This window comes from Geotrypetes seraphini, chromosome 2 (genome assembly GCF_902459505.1).
Source record: "Geotrypetes seraphini chromosome 2, aGeoSer1.1, whole genome shotgun sequence".
NCBI classification, from domain to species: Eukaryota; Metazoa; Chordata; class Amphibia; order Gymnophiona; family Dermophiidae; genus Geotrypetes; species Geotrypetes seraphini.
Window position 1 is genome coordinate 442,268,932 of NC_047085.1, and position 21,379 is coordinate 442,290,310.

At 42.5% G+C, this 21,379-nt stretch overlaps 1 protein-coding gene across 4 annotated transcripts in view; it reads left to right on the plus strand.

Annotated features, from left to right (window-relative positions):
- Positions 1-21,379, plus strand: part of APBB1IP (amyloid beta precursor protein binding family B member 1 interacting protein) — a 267,594-nt gene that overhangs the window by 28,504 nt on the left and 217,711 nt on the right. For 3 of the 4 annotated variants that reach the window (XM_033931404.1, XM_033931406.1, XM_033931407.1), the window contains exon 1: positions 10,633-10,764. The exons of the other annotated variant lie outside the window; for it this stretch is intronic. The gene's annotated coding sequence lies outside the window, so the exon portion shown is untranslated. Of the gene's footprint in view, positions 1-10,632; positions 10,765-21,379 lie in introns of those variants that run through there. 4 annotated transcript variants of the gene reach the window in all.

The window sequence follows — 21,379 nt, forward strand, 5'->3', positions numbered from 1 at the left end:
AAAATTCACGAATGAAAATTTTTGGCACAGTTTGGCTCTATACTACTGCTGGTAGGTAAGTCAGCTGAGGGTACAACTTTACCAGCAGACATGTACCATGAGGTACTTCCAAGATTTGCCATACGAGACTTTACAGTGAAGTAAAGCTGAAGATATGACCATTCAAATTTTCACTGTTTTTCAGATTCAAATATCTCTAATGTATAGTTTTTTTTTTTAGTTTTTTTTTAATATATATATATCATTTGAAAGAGCATGTTTTTTGCTACAGAAGCTATTTGCTATTTCAGCTTGGATCCGACCTTTTTGGTGAGAATTAACAGCTTCAAAGCCAATGCATGTTTTGACTGTCATCTTGCAAAAGTGCACAGTAAGTTTGTCAAACGCTGAGAATAGTACGAGACGAGTACTTGTGGCTGGTAAAGCTTGGTTATGAGTTTTCAGATCAATTTAGTTCCACTGCACATTTACAATGAAGTACCAATGACCCTTTGTGCCAATGCTTTGTGCCAGCCCTATGTGCCAAAGCTTATCTTTAAACCATCAATTCTCACCAAAGAAAGGTTAGGTCCAAGATGAAACAGGATAGCTTCTGTAGCAAAAAAACATGCTCTTTCAAATGATATTTTAAAAAAAACAAAAAAAAAACCCTACACATTAGAGATATTTGAATCTGAAAACCAGTGAAAATTTGCATAAATGCATAAACTTGTAATGCTGTGCTAGGGAAATTTATATAATCTGTGATGATAAATACTAAAACACTTCAATACTCACAGCTCTACTATTATTAAAATTTATATCAAATTATGAATGTAAAGTGCTCAGACCCAAAACCAGATACATCTGTGATAACCACAAACTATGGTTGATGTGGGACCATCATTGCGCTTTACTGTCCCAGACCACTCATCATTGATAAGATAAAAGATATTGCACTTGCACTTTATTGACTCTATGGTTGTATATCAGAACATCTATCAACCACTCCAAATAACAGATAAGTGAATACAATATCTTTTATCTTATCAATGATGAGTGGTCTGGGACAGTAAAGCGCAATGATGGTCCCACATCAACCATAGTTTGTGGTTAACACAGATGTATCTGGTTTTGGGTCTGAGCCCTTTACATTCATAATTTGATATAAATTTTAATAATAGTAGAACTGTGAGTATTGAAGTGTTTTCATAAATGTATAAAGCCATATTTTTTGGATGGTCATATCTTCAGTTATTAAGATATTCACATTACATGGTATTTGCACTGAATGGTATGTTCTTAAATATTTGAGATTCGATCTATCATATTTTCTATGAAGAGAAGTAGCCCAACAGCGTGTAGTAAGATTTGATAACTCTGTATTGTAACACCTTTACAAAAGCACAAGTATTGATTATGGTTTCATAATGTCTGTAATGAAACCATCCCAGGAAATGCAAACTCTGTATTGTAACACTTTTACAGAAGCTCATGTATTATAACACCATTGCAAAGCTCATATAAACCACTCTGAATTGACTCCCCAAGTCATTAGCAGCTGTATAGAAGCTGTCAATAAACAATAAAGACCTATCTCTTCCCATAAAATCCATAGGTATCCTACCTTTGTATACAATCTCTTATCTATGCAAGCTTAGAAAACACCAAAGATTGACCAAATGGTATACTAAGGGCTCCTTTTACTAAGGTGCGCTAGCGGTTTTAGCGCATGCATGATAATACCGTGCTATACTGCACGCTACGTGGCTAGAACTAACGCCAGCTCAATGCTGGCATTAAGGTCTAGTGCATGCGGCAATTCAGCACGCGCTATTTCACACGTTAATGTAAAAGTAAAAGGAGCCATAAATTTGACTCTCCATATATATCAACCTAAGAGGTTCTAACTTGAATATAGATTTGTAAATTGTATCCTGCTTGTCTATGCATTATGTATGTCAGACTGTAACTCGTTCTGAACTCGGGGAGGATGGGATATAAAACAAAACAAATAAATAAATAAATTACACATTCATAGCGGTTTACATATATACCAGTGGTCTCAAACTCACGGCCCCGGGGCCACATGCGGCCCACCAAGTATTATTTTGAGGCCCTCGGTATGTTTATCATAATCACAAAAGTAAAATAAAACAGTTTCTTGATCATATGTCTCTCTAGCTATAAATTACAATATTATTATTAAGACTTAGCCAAAAGGAAAGATTTATAAACTATAAAGAGTTTTACCTCATGCAAAATTGTCATTTCTTTAATAAGACATTACCTATTTTTTCTGAGGCCTTCCAAGTACCTACAAATCCGAAATGTGGCTCTGCAAAGGGTTTGAGTTTGAGACCACTGATATATACAGTTACAGTGGTGCCTCACACAACAAACTTAATTTGTTCCAGGAGCAAGTTTGTTATGCGAAAAGTTCGTTATGTGAAACGCGTTTTCCCATAACAATACATGTTAAAAAAAATAATTCGTTCTGCAGCATAAAATATGCTAAGATGACATAAAAAACGATAAATTTTTTGTTATTATGTTTATTTAGATACATCTAAAAACATAATTGTTTTTTAAAACAACACACATTTTTTAAATTTAAAGACAGACTAAGTAGAGTCTAATTTTACAGTGAGAGAGGGCAGAGTCTCAGCGGCAAAAACTGGGACTTAACTGTTCATTTTTTAAATGCCTGCATGGTTGAAAATGTTGTCCATTTCCTTGGGCAGATCATTCTGTCTATAATACTAGTTTATACTTACTGTATTACAAAATGGTCTAAATGGATAAGCTTTTGTTTTCCTGTTTCTTTCAATATGTAAACAGATTGCCAATGGTGAGAGAGAACAAAGCTGTTACTGTATTTTTCTAGCATCGGGGAAGCGGCGAGAGTAGCTCCGCCCCCCCCCAACGCATCAGCAGTAGGCGCCGGGCCCCTGCGAGCCGACGGTCCACCACTGCACAGGGAGCCAGGCGGAGAGAGGGCAGTTAAGCGCAGTGCCTGCGCGGAAGGATGCAGCACGGGCGACTTCGTTGTGTGAAACGAAGTTCGTTGTAGGAAGCAAGACCTGAAGTTCATTGTGCGCAGCGTTCGCTGTGCGAGGCGTTCGTTATGCGAGGCACCACTGTACTTATTTTGTACATGGAGCAATGGAGGATTAATTGACTTGCCCAGTGTTACAAGGAACACCTCTGCGGTTCGATCCTACGACCTTTGGGTGCAGAGGCAGTGTCTAAATATAGATACTGTTATAAAGTTGTCCTTTATGTGTGTTTGAGTGTATGTATGTGTGGGGGCAGGGTGGAGAAGTGGTGGGATTCCCAAGCCCCTTTGGGCTGTGGTGGGGTTGCTGAGCCCCTTTTGTAGTTTGGTGCTTTAGTAGCGTATATATAACACTTAGGGCTTTGTAACAGGCAAGCTTGCTCTGTTTTCCCAGCCAGCAGGAGGTGTACTGATGTTCTAAGGAAGTGTTTTCTAATCAGTAATCATGGTAAATTGGTGTACTCAGTGTTGTAACAAGGGTGGTGGCACCCAGTATTGCTGCAGCAGTGCCACACACACACATTCTTCCACGCTGCTTGAGCGCCTCCGCATACCTCTTGAAATGTTTTCATGTGCACCATCTGCCACCTGTTGCTCGTGCCAGTGTCAGCTCCCTTCTGACATCATTTCCTGGTCCTGCATCATAGAAGTGACATCAGAGGGGAGCTTGCGCTGACACAAGCAGCAAATGGAAGATACTGTGTATGCTGGTGAAAATTTAAAAAGGTACACGGAGGATTCAATTGACTTATCACAAAATAATGGCAATAATAAACATATTTTTGTATATTCTAATTGTATGCTCAGAAACAAATCATTGCTTATATTCTGTGAGGAGATCATTAACAAGTGCAGACACAAAAATCAAAAACCTGTACAACAAGAATAGAAAAACTGATTTTATAGGGTCTGCCGTCATTTACTGTGATAATTGGATGACATTACTTGGCAATTACTAGTCTTGCTTTATATCAGCTAGAGAAAACACTACATCCAGCACTTTGCATGACCCAACCCATGCATTGTCCGTAGTTTGCAAAACAAGTGGCTTATTTTGTAAAATGAGATCTAAAAATAGGAACTCGAAAACAATTCAGAGTTCTGCAAAGGAATTTTCTGTCTCTGGTTCACGACAAAATAAACAATTGTCCAAAAAGAAGCATCAGAAGCTAAGAGGGAACAGGCATCTTCTATGCATCAGATGCTGGATCTTCACGCTCTTTTGCGATAGCATGCTTCAGTATCTTGGGGGTTGTCTTACAGATCAAACAGCCAGCACTTATCTTTATCCCACCCGTGGGACAAAGAGGTTGGGATGGTAACTGCCTTGCTTTATCATGATTTTGATAGCAAACACACACAGTTGGCAGTGTTTACACCACAAGCCCTAGCAGAGTATTGACAAAGTCAGCGCTCTAAAACAGCAGTGCAAACTGCAAACTGTGGTTATAATGATAAGCTCCTTCCAGAAGGGTTTGTATAACCAACAGTATGATTTCACATCTTTAAGAGCAATAATTTTCTATGGCAAAAAAAAAAATCTCTTCTCTCACCTCACATAGTGACATGAACTCCAGGAACAAGGAAGTTGCACAACTGCCTTACTTTATCATGTCTTTGACAGCAAACATACACAGCAGGCAGTGTTTTAATCATAAATGAATACTACAACACATACAGTGCTCCAACTACTCTGATAGAAATGTTGATGTTACATATTTTTTTTTGTTTCAATTGTTCAATGGTTCAATTATTATAAAGCACTCCCCTGATTAGGTTTACCAGACATTTAGATTTCCCCGGACGGCTTTTCAAAACCTGGCACTTTGTCTGGGTTTTGAAAAGCTTTCTTGAAATCGCATGCACGGATGCCCTCCTGCCCAACGAGAGCAGGTCTCGGGGGACAGGCCTAGGGTGGGATTAGGGGCGTGACCGGGGCAAGGATGGGTGGAACTGGGTGGGCCTAGGGGGGCGGGTCTAGAGGTCTGGATTTACTAAAGTAAAATCTGATAACCCTACCCCTGATGAAGCCTTGATGTGAAATGGTACAGGCCACCTTTGGGATAAAGATAAGTGCTTTTCTTTTTTTCATTTAGAAAATCTTCGCCGTTTTGTTGTTCATGAAAGACTTTATTTTTGTACTTTGCACACAATTTGAAGAAAGTAAAAAAAAAAAACAGAAAAAAAACGGAGTGGTAGAGTAAAAAATGGTAAGAAAATTCAAAAATGAGTCAAATACACACAGGGGATGCCTAAATAGAAAGAGGAGAGAAACACAACATGGCTTTTGAGGTGTTACCTTGGGCAAGGGTGGGAACTGAGGCTGATGCCGGACATATTTCTACGATCCGTGTCCTTCAAATGGCAACTTTGGCAACTCCAGTAGTGTAGATCAGTGGTCCTCAACCCTGTCCTGGAGGACCACCATGCCAATCGGATTTTCAGGATCGCCCTAATGAATATGCATAAGAGAGATTTGCATATAATGGAAGTGACAGGCATGCAAATCTGCTCCAAGAATATTCATTAGGGCGATCCTGAAAACCCGATTGGCATGGTGGTCCTCCAGGACAGAGTTGAGGACCACTGATCTACACTACTGGAGTTGCAAAAGTTACCATTTGAAGGACACAGATCGTAGAAATATGTCCGGCATCAGCCTCAGTTCCCACCCTTGCCCGAGGTAACACCTCAAAAGCCATGTTGTGTTTCTCTCCTCTTTCTATTTAGGCATCCCCTGTGTGTATTTGACTCATTTTTTAATTTTCTTACCATTTTTTACTCTACCACTCCTATTTTTTCTGTTTTCTTTTTACTTTCTTCAAATTGTGTGCAAGGTACAGGGCTGGGGACCACTGGTGTAGATCACCTTGTCACATGCCATGAGTGATGGTGCTGTGCTTTTTGGAGAAGGGAAAGACATCTTGATTGGTAAGTTAAATACTGTCAGCAATACTTGAAGTCTGGGCTATAATCACACTCATATCCCCGTCATGTTGGCATGGTGAAGATTTGATAACCAGCATTTAAGCATGGGTGACTGGGGCTTCCATAGTGGCGGACATGGCTCTGACCACCTTATTGGGCAGTCTGGATGGGCCATGAAGGTATTTATCAGCCATCATTAGTGTTACATAGAAACATAGAAGATGACGGCAGATAAGGGCCATAGCCCATCAGGTCTGCCCACTCTACTGACCCACCCCCAAGTCTACTATCCTAGAGATCCCACTCCTGGTGACAGGTTCCTTTGGCTTAACCCTCTAAGGGATCCCACATGGGCATCCCATTTGCTCTTAAATTCTTGCACGCTGTTTGCCTCGATCACCTGCACCGGGAGCTCGTTCCAAGGATCAACCATTCTCTCGGTGAAGAAATATTTTCTGGTGTCGCCATGAAATTTCCCGCCCCTGAGTTTGAGCAGATGCCCTCTTGTGGCTGAGGGTCCTTTGAGAAAGAGAATCTCTTCTTCCATCTCGATACGGCCGGTAATATACTTAAACGTCTCGATCATGTCTCCTCTCTCCCTACGTTCCTCGAGTGAGTACAGCCGCAAATTTTTCAGCCTTTCCTCGTACGATAGATCCTTGAGCTCCGAGACCATCCTGGTGGCCATCCGTTGCACCAACTCTACTCTCAGCACATCTTTTCGGTAGTGTGGCCTCCAGAATTGCACACAGTATTCCAAATGAGGTCTCACCATGGTTCTGTATAAGGGCATTATGACTTCAGGCTTCCAGCTGACGAAACTCCTGCGGATGCAACCTATACAACTCCTGCGGATGACCCTATACAACTTAACCCCCCTTTTACCAAGCTGCAGTAGAGGTTTCTACTGTGGTCCAGAGCACTAATTAAATGCTCCGACGCTGCTCTGATGCTCATAGAATTCCCATAAATGTCAAAGCTGTTTCTGAGCATCTCGTGCTCGGGGCTGCGGTAGAAATCTCTACCATGGCATAATAAAATGGAGAGTACATGATTTCTTGATAACAGATTTTCAAGCCCTTATGGATAATATCTTCTTTGTGAAAACATAAATCATGGTACACCGTCAAAAGTGCGCCGGACCTTGGTGCGCCAACAGTTCCACGGTGACATTTGCATGCAGGACATATGCACGCTGCCGCTTCTGCCGCTTTGAAGCCTTTCCGTTAGCATTGTTAAAGGGGGTGGGGGAAACCCCCCAAGTACACTGAAAATTCCTTTCCGTTTTTGCTGTGTGGGAGTTTTCAGTGTACGGGGGGGGTTCCCCCCACACACACCCCAAGAGGGTACAAGGACTTGTAAATGTAGTGGGGGGTTCCCCCACACACACACCCCTCACAACGCTAATGGAAAGACTTAAAAATGGCAAAAACGGCGCACAAATGTCACTGCAGGATTGTTGGCACACCAAAGTCTGGCGTGCTTTTGGCAGGTCACCATAAACCATAGGCGTCAGAATGGGTGAGACCACAGGGGCCAGGGCCTCCCCCAAAATATGACTCTACTCCCCCACTTACCTCCTCTCAGCCATTGTAATTTTAAATCATCCAGCAGCCGCAGCGCAGCATTGCTGCAGAATGAAGACTTCCGGGGCAGGCCTGTCTGTTCACGCTGCGCAGCGACTGCCAGATTTAAAATTACAATGACCGGGAGTCAGGAGCTGGAGAGAGAGATCATGCCGCTATGGTATAAACAATGCAAATTGTAAGCGGTTTACAGAATAAAAATTAGGGAGGGAGATGCAAACATAAATACATAAATGTAGGACATCACAAGACTGTCTGTTTCTGAAGAGCCTACAATATAAAAGAGAAAAAAAAAAGCAAAACGAAATGGAAATTGAACCTGGCTTCCCTGGTTTAACAGTCCACTGGCCACTAGGTTACTTCGTAGATTTGCTTCCTGGTTTCCTAAGAATGCTCATAATACCTGAAGTTGTTGTAGAACCTGGTATCCCCCTTTGAGTTTTTCTTTCAGGGAAAGCAACTACTGGGAAGTTCATGACAGGTCATGCCTTAATCCCTCCAGTGGTCAGCTGCTCAATCGAGCACCTTTTGTAACTTGGACTTGATTGAAACAGGTGTAGATAAAAACGCTTTTTCTTTTACCACTTGGATGTTTCTTCCTAGTAGTGCTGCCCGATTCATGATTCGAATTGATTCACTATGGGTGGATCTATTCGAATTGATTTACTTTAAAAAAAAAAAAAAAATCGGCCTCCCGATTCGGTGGCTGACTCTCCCCCCTCGCCCTCTAAAGCACAAAGGATGCACAATGTAATAATATCATTCGAAGGTGATCACAGAAATAGTGAGACTCAAGGCGCAGCTGAAACAAACTCCCAGGGAGACATAGAGCCGACAGAATTCATCCCCGACTTCCACCTTGCAGAAGACCGCAAAGCTGGTCACCATCCAAGTTCCCAAGTTTCCAGGGGCATGATAGTGAGAGTGGCAAGAGTGTCGATGAGGCACATATGCACCACGAACATGAACTTCCTAAGCTGAGCAGTCTTCACGATCACCGCAGTGACAGCCATGTTGCCCACGATCGCCAGCACATCCAGGAACAGCATGAGGAAAAGCCCCATGGCTTTGCACACGATCTCTGGGTCCCCCGGGCAGCGCCGAGGCCAGAGTGCGAGCAGATGAAGGAGCAGCTGCTGCTGCCATTCCAGAGTTTGGTAGTGGTTTGAAAACCACTCCTGCTTTAAGGGCGAGGGGGGAGGGTCAGTCGGAAACAGCCATTTGGGAGGGGTTGCAGGTCTTTGGGGGGGGGACAGACCTTAAGGGGGGGTGCAGGCCTTCAGGGGAGAACAGACCAGGCCTTCAGGTGGAAACAGCGCTTAAGGGGGGGTGCAGGCCTTCAGGGGAGGGAGGCCCTGGTGTAGAAGTACACAGAGGGAGGGAGGGAAGGGGGGGGTTCAAAGAGACATGCATATGCTGGATTTGGGGGGGGGAGAAATAATGGGTCTAAAAACAGGAGAGGGAGAGAGATGATGGACAATGGGATTTAGGGAGGGTAGGAACAGAAAGGGAGATAATTTGGACACAAGGGATGGTGTAGGGGGGAGGATAGAGATACTGGATAGGAGGGTAGTTGGGAAGAGAATGGGAGAGATGGTGAACCCTGGGATGGTGGGGAAGGAGGGAGAGATGCAGGATGAAAGGGTAGTTAAGAAAAGGAGAGATTGTGGATCTGGGGATGGTGGGGTCCATCGCTGCAGCTGCGGAAATGGAGACAAATAAAAGGAACGATGCCAGACCTCCGGGGAAGGGAAAAGGAGGACAGAGATGGAAGATGGATGGTTAGCATGGAGAAAGAAAAAAGAAGGAAACCCTGATCAGAAGACAACCAGAGCCTGGAACCAACATGATTTGAACAATGACCAGACAACAAAAGGTAGAAAAAATAATTTTATTTTCTGTTTTGTGATTACAGTATGTCAGATTTGAAATTTGTATCCTGGTGTTAGACCATGAATGTGAGCTAGGATTTAACAGAGAGGAAAAGTATTTTCTGTTTTATTTACACCACAGCACCAGTGTGGGTAGGAGAGGGCAAAGGGGGTGAAGAGACTATAAAAGGAATGAAGAGGCTATAAAATAAACCCACCAGGATGTTTGAAAAAAAAACCAAAACAAAAAAAACACCCAATTGGACAGGAAAATCGAATCGAAATTTTTTTTGCCTGAATCAGGCAGCACTACATCCTAGTTCCATTATCACAGCTGGACAGTCTGATTTTGGGTCCACCCCAGTCCTACCCAAAATATGCCCAAAACACACCCCCTTGCTATTTGGATGAACTGCATCGTAGGGCATTCAAATTCTGCCATTCTAAAATCACAATTTGAATGTTTTTTGGCAGATGGACTATTTTTTAATTTTTTTTTTTTTAAGCATCCGTGTGATTTGAAAATGAGCCCCCCAAATATTAAAGCATGACTCTGCTTATTATTTGTCAAATGTTCTTAAAATTTACAAGCCTAACAGGTTATTGAAGTCTGAGTGGGCATTTCTTTTCTCCATTCCTTAATTAGCTAAGGTGCATCTAGAAGAGACACGAAAGAGCGCTTTCTCACTTGCAAGACCAGTGGCATGGAGCAAGCGGCCAATCTGTTTGAGACAGATGGTAGCTGCAACAACATTTAAGAGATTATTTGAAAGGATTTGGTTTTTCCCTCTTTCGGTACCTAATACATGGGTTTTGTGACACCATGTAGAAGGATTGTGACCTGAGATAATGTGTCTTATAGGATGAGATTGTATTATAGATGGTAACAGTTACATTATCATATTGTATTTTTGTCTGGGACTGTTCTAGCTTATTTTATGTATTTCATGTGCTTCATTGTGATCCACCTTGGTTAAAGCAGAAAATAAAGAAACCATTAAATCAATTTTTCACAGATGCAAAAGGCCGGAACACTGGCATCTCTGCTGTTTTTACATGTTTTGTTACTTGTGGGACCCTTCTATGAAAATAGATTTAAATAAATAGGTTTAATAGGTTAAAAAAAAAAAAAAACAGCAAGAGAAGGGAGATTGCAGCACAATTTGACTTGCTGATACCACTTCCTCAAAGGGAGGAAACAAAGCAATATTTCACTTTAAAGAGTATAGTGTAAGTTCACATATGTGTGAGCACGAAAGAGAGACACGACACTTTAAATCCATTTGAAAAATAATTCAGTTTTTATTTTCATGATAAGAGGAGTCTAAGGAGAATCAGAAAGGTAAGGACGTTTTCCTGTGGGTTTTCTATAGCACGCTGTTCAAGCGTTTAGAAGGGCTGAAGCACTCCTGCGGTTACCAGGGGTCCCTTATTTGAACACCAGGGCAATGCAGCTGCAAAGACCCTTCACCTTAGACAGTATCAAGGGGGCAAAAAAATGCAACAAGATGTTAGTGAGCACAGTAGCCTACTTAACAAAACTGTAGTTGACTTGAATGTTGGTTAAAAACCATTCCCGTTACATTGAGAAAGATTAGAAATATTTTGAAATGTTCTCCATTTCTTTTGAGAAGTCGCATTTCAGCAGGTCTGCAGCACTTCACTTCCTGTAAACGGAAACTGGAGTGAACTAACCAAATGCTTCAGTAGCAAAACAAGATAGGTGCTGGCAAAACACGTTGGCATATAGGAACCCACACGTCGGTTTTTTATCTTTGATGTTTATGTGTACTGCCTTTGGTTGCAGCAAAGATACTCCACAAAACTGTGCTGGGTTTAGAAATGAGCCTGAAACTGAACAGAAAATACCATAAGGTCAATTTTCAAAAAAACACTTATACATTGGGCATAGGACTGCAAACAGGGAGGATAATTCTATAAGGGGAACATAGATTCAGGCTCTAGAAAAGTGCTTTTCAAAGCTTATTCAATAAAGAAAAGTAGGCACTTCAGTAAGTGATTGAAAATGTGTCTCTGTTTCAGGCACCTAGATTCCCCCCAAAATGGCAGATATATTATAAGATTTTATAATCTGCATGTATAATTATGTACTATCTCCATACGCCACTCATGCCGCAAAGTATGCACCATTGTTTTTAAGAGCAAACAGAACAAAACTGCAGATCTGTACAAGACGTGGGCAAAATTGATTGTGACAAAATAATTATATGCAAACCCTTTTACCAGGGCCCCTTGATTGGTAAAAGGGTTTGCATATAATTATTTTGTCACAATAAATTTTGCCCACGTCTTGTACAGATCTGCAGTTTTGTTTTGTTTGCTCTCGGTTGGTTTTTTTTACTGCAGTTTAGGTTGGGACCACCCTTTTCTCCTTGTTTTGTTCCATTGTTTCTAAGTGCATAATTTCAGAATACCACATAGCCAAGAAGAACTCACTGACCCATTTGTTCACATACACACAAAAATGATTGGAATACTGACATGCTCGCCAAACTGTGTCTCTCCATGCCGTGTTTTGTCATATTGGCCCCCTTTTATAAAGCCGCGTTAGGCTTTTTTAATCGCCGACCCTGGCAGTATTAGCTCTGACGCTGGTAGGAATACTATGAGCGTCTGAGCTTGTACCGCTGCAGCCGGCGATAAAAAAGCCTAATGCAGCTTCATAATGGGGGGGGGGGGTTAACTGTTTTATTGCCCTTTTTGTCAGAAAATATTTTGCCATGCTATCTTTTACCATACTAACCCCCCCCCCCTCTTTTACTAAATCTTAGCGTGGTTTATAGTGTCGGCCGTGGCTGTGACAGCTCCGACGCTCATAGAATTCCTGGGAGCATCGGAGCTGTTACCGCCATGGCCGGTGCCAAAAAACACATTACGGTTTTGTAAAAGGGGGGGGGGGGGGCGTTATGGTTGCCCTTGCTTTGCTTAAATATGCTTTATTATGTTTGTAAACTTGTAACCCGTTCTGAGCTCTTCTGGAATGATGGGATATAAAACCAAATACATGTACACGTGTTCCTGCCATAGATATTGAATTTTATTATTTTTTTTTTTTTTTTTATTTATTCAATTTTCTATACCGTTCTCCCAAGGGAGCTCAGAACGGTTTACATTAATTTATTCAGGTACTCAAGCATTTTTCCCTGTCTGTCCCGGTGGGCTCACAATCTATCTAATCTATCTAATCACAATCTATATACAGTACACTGCTAACTGGAGTGTAACATAGAAACATAGAAAATGACGGCAGAAAAGGGCCATAGCCCATCAAGTCTGCCCACTCCAACAACCCTCCCCTAATCTACACTCTATCACTCGTCCCCAATCTGCCCTCCTCTATGCTACCCTCGTAGGGATCCGACGTGGGCATCCCATTTATTCTTAAAATCTTGTATGCTGCTGGCCATGATCACCTGCTCCGGGAGCTCGTTCCAATGGTCCACCACTCTTTCAGTGAAGAAGTACTTCCTGGTATCCCCATGAAATTTCCCCCCCCTGATTTTCAACGGATGTCCCCTTGTGGACGAGGGCCCTTTTAGAAGGAAAATGTACTGTATATAGAATGAAAGGGACATGGTTTGAACTCTCGGGGGTGGCTCACACTCTATGGTTAAACTATTAGGCCAATGTCCAGCGCAGGCAGTCAGTGGTTTTTAAGTTAATGACAGTGCAAGTTGATTTATATGACGGTCTATTAGCGACCCAAGCAGCAAGACTAGACCACCCCCTCTCCAATCTGATGCCCACAATGCCCAACTACAAAACCTTCAGGAAAGAATTGAAAACCATGCTATTCAAGAAATTTGTCAATTGATCTAACTAAACCTTCCCGACTCCCCAGATACTAATGCATTTTCCAACTATCGACCCTGCAATTTCCCTGGGAATGCCCAGGCCAATTCTTTTGCAAACCACCTAGAATTGAAAGGTATTGACGGGATAAAAGACAACAATGTAATGTAATGTGATATTCAGCGCCGGGCCATGTCTGGGTGCTGACCCAGAATTTGATGCTGGCCAGTATTTGGTACCGAAAACTGATGGCTAATTTGACACAGATGCCTGTCCTTGGCAGCGTAAAAGCAGCCAGAGCCAACATCCAGCAGTCCTTTGTGAACTGGTTTCAAAACTCTATTGCCACAGACTTTAAACACGGAAACAGCGCACAGTCAAAGCTAGGCCTTAAAGTGTGAGAAAATTAGAAGACTAATTCCTAAGCTATTGTTTTAAATTGTTTATTGGTATGCATGTTTGTTAGCAAGCCTTCAACAAAGCAATGCGCAAAATCTGTTTGATGTGCATTAAGCTACAAATTAACGTGCAAACACTGAGGATCATAATATTATGTTTATAAAACTGACAAACAAATATCGGTGGAACACTATTTATGATTCAAATTCTACTTATTAGACAGATAATAATCAGTTCTGTTCAGCAACAACATATCATCATCCAGGACTAGGGCCACCATGAGGGAGGGGTGCAAAGTTCCCCCAGACCCAGCCTCTAAGAGAGGCCCAGCACCAACCATAAAAAGCCATCCTAACAGGGTTGTTCCATGGTCCTGCAACTCCTACCGCTCTTTCTCAAGGGGTTGTCAGCAGCAACTCTCACATGCTGCCATCAGCTGACCTGAAAACCTCCCCTCTGCCACATCCTGCCCCCTCTGATGTATCTTCCTGATGAGGCATAGGGGAGGTTTCCAGGTCAACCACAGACAGTGTGTGAGAGTCACTGCTGCTGCTAGCAACCCCTTGAGAGACAGGCTTGTGGAAGTAGATGGGGTGGGGGTGAACTTTATCTTTGAATGATGGTGCAGGGGGGTGACTAGATAGAGCAAGGCAGTGCATAGCGTAGCTGAGCAGGGGGCAGCAGCCTGCACACAATTGTTTATCCCAGGCCCAGCTTTGTATTTCTGCTGCTTTGCCCTGGACACTGGGGTTACAGAGATCCTTACTGTCATTTATTTTATTTTATATCTACCTCAAGCCTTTAGCAAAGCTACATCATTTGGTTGATATAACATTCTGAACCAGATCTACCCCACCTTGCGATCACTTCATTGCTGATTTAATTTACTGATGCACAGTCATTGGGTTAGCCTAGAGCAGTGTTTCTCAACCTGCGGTACACATACCCCAGGGGGTACGCAGCTTACCTGTTGGGGCACATGGGCTGGAGCCCTTTTTAAAAATCAGCATAACATTGGCCACCCTTCAATCTTCAGGTACTACAGCTGATTGTAGTGACAGGTTACGGATCACAGCAGGTCAGCAATTTCATGTTTGAGTTCTTTTAGTACCCTGGGATGTATACCATCTGGTCCTGGTGACTTATCACTTTTTTACTTGTCGATTTGGCTTAGTACATCTTCTAGATTCACCAAAATTTATTTCAATTCCTCTGCATCATCACCCTTGAAAACCATTTCCGGTTCAGGTAGATCTCTTATGTCTTCTTCCATAAAGATTAAAGCAAAGAATTCATTCAGTCTTTCCGCTATGGCCTTATCCTCCCTGAGCACCCCTTTTGCTCCTTGATCATCCAACGGACCCACAGATTCCCTCACAGATTTTCTGTTTTTGATGTACCTTAAAAAATTCTGTTTTTGATGTACCTTAAAAAGAGTTTTTGCCTCTTTTGCAAGTTTCTCTTCATATTCTTTCTTAGCTGCCTTTATCAATGCTTTGCATTTAACTTGCCAGTGCTTTTGTTTCTTCTTATTTTCTTCATTCGGACCCTTTTTCCATTCATCATTCGGATCCTTTTTCCATTCTTTAAAGAATGTTTTTTTGGCTCTAATAGCCTTTTTCAATTCACCTTTTAACCACGCCGGCTCTCATTTCCTCTTCTTTCCACCTTTGCTGATACATGGAATACATCTGGTCTGGGCTTCTACAATGGTATTTTTAAAAACAGTCATGCCTGGTTTACAGTCCTAACCTTTGCAACTAATCCTTTTAGCTTCTTTTTAACCATTTTCCTCATTTTATCATAGTCGCCCTTTTGAAAATTAGATTTCTTTTGCGACGTTACTCCCAGTATCAGCTCAAATTTGATCACGTTATGATCACTGTTTCCCATCGGACCTAACACAGTTAACTCCTGTACTATGTCTTGCATTCCACTAAGGACCAAATCTAAAACAGCACCCCCTCTTGTCGGTTCCCAGACCAGTTGCTCCAAGAAGCAGTCATTTATGACATGTAGGAATTTTACCTCCCTAGCACTCCTGATGTAACATTTAACCAGTCAATATTGGGGTAATTGAAATCATATATGTATCACAAAAACATATGCTAGACACTTATCCCGGTCTAACTGGTGTAAAGAACCATCAGAGTGAAAAATGTCCAAACTAGAACAGTGCTAGAGTAATACTCTCTCCCACTGAGGAACACCTCCAACAAAATAAATTTGTGGAGAAAAATACCTCAGTTAAGGGGCTTCATGGGTCTAAAAATACTCCAAAATAGATGCTACTCACTCGGCTTACTGTGTTCAATTTAATACAAATTATACTCTGAAAGCACAGTCCCAGATGGTATACACTCACAAGGTCTAGTCCAAGAAGATTGTTCAGGTTTAACATGTGCTGTTAATCACAACTACCACAGCACTGTGTGTTAACGCAGAAAATGGAAAGGGAGACTTAGGGCTCTTTTAACGAAGGCGCGTTAGCGGTTTAACGCGGGTAATAGCGCGCGCTAAACCGCCAGCCACACTAGCCACTACCACCTCCTCTTGAGCAGGTGGTAGTTTTATGGCTAGCGCAGGGGTTAGCGCGTGATGAAAAGTCATGCGCGCTAAAGCCGCTAACTCGGCTTCGTAAAAGGAGCCCTTAGCTTCAGCAAGGATCCAGCGATGTTCAACTTTATGCCGGTCCCATTCCACACGTAAACTGCAGACCTCCCTCTCTCCAGAACCCAACAGGGAGTCCCCATTTCGTTTGTCTATTATCGCACAAATCACTCCAAAGGTGGAAAAAATTAAATCACCCATTATTATAGTGTTGCCTATTTTTCTAGCTTTCCTAATCTCTGAAAACATTTCTTTATCTGTCTGCTCATTTTGTCCCGGGAGACGGTAGTATATCCCTACCTTTATATTCCTTCCCTTCACACTTGAAATTTCTATCCATAAGGATACCACACTGCTATCTATGTCATGCAGAATATTTATTTTATTTGATTCAATTCTCTCTTTAACATATAGCGCAACCCCCCCCCCCCCTCTCCAATTTGATCTACTCTATCCTTGCGATATAATTTGTACCCAGGTAAAACAGTGTCCCATTGATTGTCCTCCTTCCACCAGGTCTCCAAGATGCCTATTATATCTATCCCATCATTCAGTCCTATTTTGTTTTTTAGGCTTCTAGCATTTGTATACAGACACTTCAAATTGTGTTTTTTTCCTTGCAACTACAGGCTGCTGAGAAGACAGGAAAAATTTGAGTCTTTTACTCTGCCTTCCTCTTAAACCCTCCTGGCTTTCTTTCACTATTATTGGAACCTCTCTACCGGGACTCCCTAAATATCCTGTTTCAATAGTATCCTCCAAAGATACCTCACACCACACCATCCGCTCCTGAGCGACTGTCGGCTTTCTCCCACATCTCAGTTTAAAAGCTGCTCTATCTCCTTTTTAAACGTTAGCGCCAGCAGCCTGGTTCCATCCCGGTTAAGGTGGAGTCTGGAGCTCCCCCTTTCCCAGATGGTTGCCTAGTTTCTAACAAATCTGAGTCCCTCATCCCTGCACCATCATCTCAATCATGCATTGAGACTTCAGAGCTCTACCTCCCTCTTGGGTCCTGCGTGTGGAACTGGAAGCATTTCTGAAAATGCAACCCTGGAGGATCTGGATTTCAGCTTTCTACCTAAGAGCCTAAATTTGACTTCCAGAACCTCGCTCCAACATTTTCCTATGTCATTGACTTCGGGGGGAAGATTTGTGGGCTGGCGGTGTGCAATTGCTGTACGCGCCTGGCCCTTTCTTGCCCAGAGTTGCAGCGGCAGGGTATGATTGGATGGAGCGTGTCGGGGGCGGTGGCAATGGGGGGTGGCAGTGAACTGGGGGGGTGGATGTAGCGTGGCAGGCGGCTTTGCAGGGGTGCAGACAGGCTTTGGCGCAGGTCAGCTTCGGGGTAGGGAGGAAGGGGGTGGGACAAAGGCTGGAAGGCAGTGAGGGGGAGGGGGCACAAACTCAATACACAGAAGGAAGGGAGGGGGCACTAACTTGGGACTTAGGAGGGAGGGAGGGATTAGAAAGGAACAATTGTTGGGCCTGAGTGTGTGAGTGATAGGTAAAGAGATGGTGCACATGGGGAAAGGAAGAGGAAAATTGAGCATAGAGAGGAGTGAGGTAGAGATACTTGGGGAATAGAAAGATGAGAGGGAGAAATGTTTGATATGGTGGTAGAGAGGGAACAGTGGGATGGATTGAAGGGGATACAAGGGGGAGGAATGTTGGGCATAGTGATGGAGGGAGAGATGTGGCATGTTGTTGGAGAGGGGTGATAGAAGGAGAAATGGGCATGAGGCTGATGGGCAGTGGTGAAAAATTCTGCACATGATCTGGGGAATGAGAGAGGAAGAAAAGTTGGACTCATGGAGGGACAGAGAGAGATGTTTGTTGGGAAATGGAATGAGGTCTGAACAAGGAGAGGAAGCATGCAGGAGGCAGAAAGAAAGAAAGAAAGAAATATTGGATGCACAGTCAGAAGGAAGTGCAACCAGAGACAACAATCTCCAGACAACAAAGGTAGGAAAAATGATTTTATTTTCAATTTAGTGATCAAAATGTCTATATTTTGCACTATATTTGTCTATTTTTCTATATAGTACAGTATTCCCCCAAAATTTGCAGGGGTTGCATTCCAGGAGCACCCGTGAATTTTGAAAAACTATGATAACTGAATACGGTTTAGGTGCGGGGATCAGAGGCGGGAGAGAGTTGCAGAGGCGGCTGTGTCGGCTGCTGCGAGTGCTGATGTGGGCGGTGGCACTTGCAGCTTCGACCCTGGCTGGGATTGCTGGTCTAGCAAAGCAGATCAGGGGGGCCTAAGGATGTGCGTGGCGGTGTCCCGGGTCGCTGAAGAGGTAGACGGAGTATATTTTTGCAGAGGGAAAAAAACTGCGAGGGTGCGAAAATTGAACCATGACTTGGCGGGGGAGTACTGTAGTTGTTACTGAGGAGGCATTGCAAATTTTAAAGTCATCTGCCTTGATCTCTTTGAAAACCCCCCCCCGAATATAAATGATAACTAACATTTTCTCTGCATACAGTGTGCTTTGTGTTTTTATAATTTTGTGGTTACCATTATGTATTAATAAGATTATATTGTGTGTATATGAAAAATTGATGGAAGAAATTGCATTACAATTAGTACTATTATTATGGGAGTGGAGTTAAGGGTGGAGTTTGGGTGGGTCAGGGGCGGGGGTACTCGGTTGGTATTTGTTAGGCTTAGGGGGTACTTGGCTTGAAAAGATTGAGAAACACTGGCCTAGAGGAATATTTAGTTAGTCCCTGTACATTTTTCACTCTGATGTGTCTTCCCTGAGGGCAGATGTTCAAATTGCTAATGATCCATTCCTACTACTATTACTATTTATCATTTCTATAGCACTAAAATGCTTACACAGCCCTGTACATTTAATATTGAATAGATGGTCAATGCTCAAAAGAACTTGCAATCTAATTTGGATAGACAGGACATCCCAGAGTTGATTTCTCCCTCATGTCTTCACATGTAGGCAATAGATAATGCAAATTGCTAAATACTCCTATACATGTCATTCTGATGACACTTCTTCTTGGTAAATGCTTTGCGCAAGATAAGGAAGTACTGTACCTAGAGAGTTTGAACATTTTCCATTTTTTTTGTTCAATTTTATATGCTGTTCTACCTAGGTAGTTCAGAATAGTATACATGAATTTATTCAGGTACTCAAGCATTTTCCATGTCTGTCCCGGTAGACTCATAATCTGCCTAATGTACCTGGGGCAATGGGGGGATTAAGTGACTTATCCAGGGTCATAAGGAGCAGTGCGGGTCTGAAAAAAAAACCTCAGGATGCTGAGGCTGTGGCTTTAACCACTGTGCCACACTCTCCCCCTTATGCTGTTTGACTCTTCTGTTATGTAAACATGAGAAAATTTCTTACACATAGATCACCTCAATTTAAATCATTATCAATATTCTCAGATGTGGCACTTTATTCAGATCGCTTCAATTAGAACTCAAATTATACACCCTTTATGTTAATTTTAGGTAACATTTTTTGTTAGAACCAAAACTAGGGAGTTATGGCCCAATTAGCTCACAATATATTAGCCTTATTATACTTAAGTGTCATTTTGGTTACATGCTCCAGTGGAAAGGAATTGGGGATGTGAAGGATTTAAATGAAATTTGGATGCTGGTGTGGGAATAAGCTAGCAGATGCTTAATATCCCTGTCTTTGGTCAGCACACAATTGAAGAGTCTTCTGGGGACTTATCTTGCACCTCAGAAAAAACATCAAGCTTGTTGGAGAGGATGTGAATTCAAATGTGGTGGGACTGTCTATACTGTATATGTAAAGATAATACTACAGTACAGCTCTCAGGCCCTGATTCTATAAAGACCATCTAAAATTAGGTGTCGATAACGGTGCCTAACTTAATTGGGCAATAGGTTAATCAGTGCCAATATTGGCATTCAACAACTCAACATTGGCTTTAATTGGACTTAATTGAAAGCTATGGGGGGCATAATCAAAACTTTAAAACCTCCAAAACCTGCCCAAGGGCTAGATGCACTAAAGATACCGACTGAATCGCTGTTGCTCTGTCCGATTCTCCAGCAGCGATTAATGCGCTATCAAGTCTGCATGCAAATACAACCGATTAATCGCTCAGTGAGTGATTGACACTTGTGCAGAACCCTAACAGCAGTGATAGGGGAAGCAGCCTCCTGTCACTGCTGTTAGGACTTGCAGGCGTCAAAAAAATGTAGGTAGCTACAGAGTAATACTTTTAAAACCAATAGGAGGAAATATTTTTTCTCTTAGAATAGTTAAGCTCTGGAACGCATTGCCAGAGGTTGTGATAAGAGCGGATAGCAAACTGGTTGTAAGAAAAGCTTGGACAATTTCCAGAAGGAAAAGTCCATGGTCTGTTATTGATACAGGCATGGGGGAAGCCACTGCTTGCCCTGGATTGGTAGTATGGAATGTTGCTGCTCTTTAGGTTTTGGCCACCGTGAAAATGGGCTACTAAGCTTGATGGACCATTGGTCTGACCCAGTAAGGGTATTCTTATGCTCATAGTAGTAAACAAACGTGCTGACCAACCTTAAAAGTATTTACTTGTCTGCATATATGTAAAATGTAGTTTGACCTTTCCCTGAAAATGTCTCTTCTATTATATCACTAGAGCAGGGGTGTCAAAGTCCCTGCTCGAAGGCCGCAATCCAGTCGGGTTTTTAGGATTTCTCCATTGAATATGCATGAGATCTATTAGCACACAATGAAAGCAGTGCATGCAAATAGATCTCATACATATTCATTGGGAAAATTCTGAAAACCCGACTGGATTGCGGCCCTTGAGGAGGGTCTTTGTCACCCCTGCACTAGAGGATCAGTTCAGACTGGTGGGGTGTGTCCATCTGCCAGTGGGTAGGGATGGAGAGCACAAGTGAGTTGTGCTTTGTGGGAGTAATGTGAATCCTAGCTCAGCCAGTGTTCTCTATCTCTAGTAGGCAGAGAGCAGCTTCTGTGCTTCCTTGGTGGTCTCTTGTCCTTGTCTAAAGGTTCAGTTGAGTCTGGGTTTGAGGTACTAATAAGTTTAAGGTGTAAACGTGGTGGTGCCAGATCCCTTCCTTCCCCTCCACTACTACCCCTCTGCCTCTGTTTTTTTCCCCAAACCTTTTTTCCTCTACTTCTTTTAAA